The sequence below is a fragment of the Rhinopithecus bieti genome, unplaced genomic scaffold (genome assembly GCF_001698545.2).
Source record: "Rhinopithecus bieti isolate Rb0 unplaced genomic scaffold, ASM169854v2 scaffold_18037, whole genome shotgun sequence".
Classification (NCBI taxonomy): domain Eukaryota; kingdom Metazoa; phylum Chordata; class Mammalia; order Primates; family Cercopithecidae; genus Rhinopithecus; species Rhinopithecus bieti.
In genome coordinates, this window is record NW_016809071.1 from 679,932 (window position 1) to 685,313 (window position 5,382).

Genomic DNA, 5,382 nt, shown 5'->3' on the forward strand with positions numbered 1-5,382 from the left:
TTTTTTGAGAGGGAGTCTTGCTCTGTCATCCTGGCTGGAGTGTAGTGGCCTAATCTCAGCTCACTGCAAGCTCCATCTCCTGGGTTCACGCCATTCTCCAGCCTCAGCCTCCTGCATAGCTGGGACTTCAGGTGCCTGCCACCACGCCCAGCTAATTTTTTTGTATTTTTTGTAAAGACAGGGTTTCACCATGTTAGCCAGGATGGTCTTGATCTCCTGACTTTATGATCCGCCCCTCTCGGCCTCTCAAAGTGCTGGGATTACAGGTGTGGGCCACTGCACCTGGTCCTCTTTTCTTTTTTAATGTAGACATTTATTGCTCTTCTTAGAACAGCTAAGCTTTTGTTGCATCCCATAGGTTTTGGTATATTGCATTGTCATTGTCATTTGTCTCAAGATATTTTTAAATTTTCCTTTTGATTTCTTCTTTGACCTGTCCATTCAGGAGGTTGTTGTTTAATTTATACATACTTGTAAATTTTTCAAGATTCTTTTTGCTGTTGATTTCTAGTTTCATTCCATTATGATCTGAAATGATCCTGGATATTATTTCAATTCTTTAAATTTATTAAAATTTGTTTTGTGGCCTAACATATGGTCTATCCTGGAGAACAATCCCCATGCCTAGAGAAAAATGTGTATTCTGCTGCTGTTGATGGAAAATTCCGCTAATGTATGTTGGGTCCATTTAGTCAAAAGTGCAGTTCAAGTCCAGTATTTCCCTATTAATTTTCTCTCTAGTTGAGCTATCCATTGTTAAAAAGCATAAATTCTTATTTTCATTTCCATTTGAGGAAGCCATGTCCCAAGACTCAGGCAATTTGCCCAAAGTTGCAAAATTCAATTCTAATCTGCCTCATCTACCTTCAAACTATTTTGTTTTTCCAGCACACAATTCTACATGAACATTTTCCCTTTTAGAAAGTTGAGTTCTTTCTTTCTTTAAATGAATCAGTGTTATTGTACCTTTTGTCAATGTGATATTTGCACAATTATAAACATTTTTCCATCTTTAGCACTGTCATTTGGACTTTTCTTGGGAAAACAGAATGTTGAGCCTTCCATAGGTTACCTAATTGTATCCAATACTGTATTCAAGTGGATATGTAAAGGTGCATACAACACTGTGTCTGAACAATAATAATTTGTTTCCTTCCCTCTGTTAATGGAATTGTCCTTTTGCTAGGACTGCTGTACCCTCTGTTTCCAATAGGCTTTCCCAGAAGATAGGCAAACAAATCCACCTGAGTGTGTCCTTCCCCCACAAGGATGCACAAATAGTGTCACTTGTTCCATTGCATTTCCCAGGCTTTCTCAGGTGAGTAGGAGTGCAGTCCCAGGGATGGACTTTGGCTTCCATGCTTACATAGTGAATGCCTGAGCCATAACTGTCCTGCTTGATCTAGAGGATTCCTATGTCTCCAGCTATTTGTACTGAATACACTTTCCTTCAACTCCTCTAGCTTACTTAAAGAATATATTTGATTTGATAATATAAAGGATGATATGATATAATTTGCCCAGTTCGAAACCCTCCACGACAAAAAATATAAGAGCAAGAACAAAAATGTCCAGGATCATGATCAAACCATTAAAAAGAAAAGTGGAACACATTATTAACTCAGGCAAAGAAAAAATGAAATGTGTTTTCTAGAAAGAGTGAAAGGTAGAATACCTTTCTACCCTTTTTGGATGTGGTTTCTGATTAGAGAAAAGGTCTTTGTGCCTCAGATGTTTCCAAAGATAAAAGTTTAAGGTAAACTAAACTCTCCAACTCAGGAAAATCGCTGGAAATCAGTGTCAACTGATTCTTAAACCACTGCCCTGTGATAAGAAACAGACATATAGGTTACTGTTCTAAATGTAATTTAGAAATTGACTTTTCAATTACAGTATTATCTTTTCATTTAAAGAAACACACTGAAAGAAATTTGAAACAATTTTCACAAAATAATATAAGCTCCAAATTTTACTATGATGTTAGTAATTGTAATATAATAACTGACAGTTAAATGTTTTATTTCTAAAATCTATAATATGATTTCTTATACACTTACAGAATAATTTTGACAATATATTAGATTCTAGAATATAGAGATGGGTTTTCCTTTTAGTAAAATATGTTTTGGTTCTTGAAGCTTTTGAGAAGAAAATATTTAAGAAAAGATACATTCAGAAAAATAAACGTAAGTTCTGAAGTTTGCAACAGCTACTCTGCAAGTCTGTAAATTACGGGTATTTTATGTATTAATTTAGTTATTGAGTATTTATTGAACTTAAGCTTTGTACCACTCACTGTATTTCGTGCTAAGAACACATAAATAGTAGGTTGAACCAAAATCGCTGTTTTTATAAGTTAAACACAGTTAATAGCAATTTAAACAGAAATGTGTCAGGATTTAAGTCAAAGTTAAATGCAGTGTTTGTTCTTGTGGGCATCAATCTAATAAGGAAAGCAGACTTACAAATAAATACATGCAAGTTCAGGGTGAATAATCAGAAAGGATTTTTAATAGTGGGTTATATTTTTTAAAAAGTAGGAGTAGCATGGGTGGTATGTTAACAGGTGGAGAAAGTTGCAGTGGATTAGAACATTTAATAGGAGTTGAAGGAGTGAAGACAGGAAATACAATATTTCATTTTTAAAAGCTTGCTTGTGAAGCCGACAGCATCAGTTGTACGTGAGTATGTTTCAGGGGTGAGTGTGTGTATGTGTGTGTGTGTGTGTGTGTGTGTGTGTATGTCTGTATGGGAGAGGCATGTTTATGTGCTGAGGGCAAGCGGTCAGAACAAAGGTTATGGAAATACAGAGGCTGGACGGGAGAGTTTCTGGCACTGAGAATTTATTTTAATTTTGCGATTCTATGTACTATGCATTTGACTTAAGTGGGAGGATTCAACAAATGTTCCTTGAACTGAGATATAAACAATGCTAGATTTTCTATCTAATTTTTGATGATACCTTGTTCTTCTCTAGGGAATACAGCTGATGAGAGCCAAATCTGGGGAAGGGTTTTGAAATTTCACTTTTAAATGCTTTAAGTAAATAATGTTAAGAGGAAATGAAAAAGGAAAGAAAGGGGAGCAGGTGTTTAGAAAGACTTTGAAATGAACCCAAAGCTTAGTAAAATAACAATTGGCGTAGAAGCAGCCAAGAGAGCTGTCTTATACACGGGTAAAATGAGTCATGCATAAGAAGGATTAATGAATGAAGACATGGATAAGAAAAAGGTATTGTGGGTGAGAAAAAAAATCCATGAAAATGAGAGAGGCCTTTTGAAGCTCAAAGGTAGCAAGAAAACCATTAGTCCCTGATGACAGAAGGAATGTTGTTAGTAATTGCTCAGCAGAATATAATGACTGGCCCTTTGACAGAAAGCTAATCCATGAAATGCATGAATGGAGAGTTAGCATGTGGTTACAGTGCACCAAGCTCTGCTGACAAGGTGAAATCTAGAAGAAGGTCCATAATCAGGATAGCTTTAGGGTCAAAGAATACTGCTTTCTAAATGAATAGTGAGATAGAGTGTGTATGTCTTAGTCTATTTTGTGTCACTATAAGAGAATAGCACAGACTGGGTAATTTATAAATAAAATAAATGTATGCCTCACAGTCTGGAGGCTGGGAAGTCCAGTGTCAAGGCGCTGGGATCTGCTGAGGGTCTTCATATTGTGTCTTCTAATGGAGGAAGGCAGCAGGAGAACATGCACTCCAGATAGCAAGAGAGCAAGAGTGGGTAGAACTCACTTTTATAACAAGCTCACTCTCGAGATAACTAACCCACTCCCATGACAATGACATTGATCCATTCATAAAAGCAGAGCCCTCATGACCTTATCATCTCTTATTAGGCCCCATCTGCCAATACTGTTGCATTGGGGATTAAATTTTCAATGCATGAAGTTTGAGGGGCACATTCCAACCACATCACAGAAGAAGAGACCTGAACCGTCAAGAAATATGAATTTTTCTAAAATGAATTGCTAGTTATTAAATTAAATTAAAGTAATTTACTTTAATTAAGTTACACATTTCAGATTGGTTTCCAGATATTTCAGGCCAACTCAACTCCTATTTCAGGGTTTTTCCCACACAGAATACTCTCTTTAATGGACAAAGCTTATACATTATCTCTAATGTATAATGAGAGACAAATGCCTCTTTGCTCAAAGCCAGTGGGGACCCTATATGCTGTCACTCCAATTCCCTCTACTCTTCTCCCTGTCTCTTTCTCCAGCCTTCTGTCTGGTGAGACATCTCTGTGGATCTCAAGTTAAAAAGCATTCTGTAATTCACTTAACCTTTTAAAAAACATGACTTATTTTTTAACGCCATGTGTTTTACTATGTGTCAAAGTAACCCTCCTAATCCTAATTTTCCCCATTCTCCTCTGTTCAGCCTCCCTGGAGGCTTGGGCTGGAGGGTCAGTAAGTGTATCCAGGCCACCAGCAGTGCGCATTGGGCTTTAGGTAGTGCCAAGTATGTGCATGAATCATGGGTGTTTTTTTCTACATCACAGAGGGAGGCTGCTCTGTTGGACTTACTCCATTCCCAGTGTCCTTTGCCTTTGTTGTCAATGGGAGGAGAACTGGCTTTACTGAAGGCTGGAACTCTCTCAGTCACTCAGCCATCATTCCTTATTGACACCCCAGAAGTCTGATACCAGAAATACGATAGAGTAAGTTTGAGTTATTATTTAAGCAATGTACCAATATATTTAAGAGCATGGACTCCAACTCAGATGGATCTAGGTTCAAATTGTGACAAAGCCACTACCAGCCATGAGAGTGTAGAAGAGTGATTTCACCTTTCAGAGCCCAATTTTCACCAAATGTACAAACAAGATAACAATCCCTATGTGTAGCATTGCTGTGTTAGAAATAATATAGGCCAAAATCCTAGCACCTTACCTGGCTCAGGGAAACCACTAAATACATAATTATTAATGTTATTTTTATATGAAAGTCTCTATTTTCTCAGTTTTTCCAGAAAGCTAAAGTTCCTAAAAGACGGTCTGAGCATAATGTCAAGGGTCCTGATGAAACGGCTATGACAGGCAATATATCAGAATTAGTGGAATGCCTATGTGGAGTTGCCTGCTTAAGAACACCCTGAAGGTGGGTCGATACTATTAGCACCAATACTTCCCTGTCATAACATCCTACTTAAACAATCAACAGACAAATAAGAAGACCTTAATGATTTAGCATTTTATTAGCAAATTGCAGTGGCTGCTTGCAAGACGACTTTGAACTATAGTTGGAAATTTGAAGCAGGTGATTTGGGCCACTTTGCTTTTTGGCAACTACCCACTGACAGCACGTTACTTTTGCTTCCTTTGTCAAGCACAGAAAAACAGGAAGCACAAAATCAATTTGAAC

The 5,382-nt window shown here is 37.3% G+C and overlaps 1 long non-coding RNA gene across 3 annotated transcripts in view; it reads left to right on the forward strand.

Annotated features, from left to right (window-relative positions):
• LOC108539579 (uncharacterized) overlaps window positions 1-5,112 on the forward strand; it is a 44,793-nt gene extending 39,681 nt beyond the window's left edge. For all 3 annotated transcript variants that reach the window (XR_001888431.1, XR_001888432.1, XR_001888433.1), the window contains 2 exons: window positions 4,521-4,679; window positions 4,982-5,112. This is a non-coding gene — a long non-coding RNA (uncharacterized LOC108539579). The remainder of the gene's footprint in view (window positions 1-4,520; window positions 4,680-4,981) is intronic.
• The last annotated feature ends 270 nt before the right edge of the window (window positions 5,113-5,382 follow it).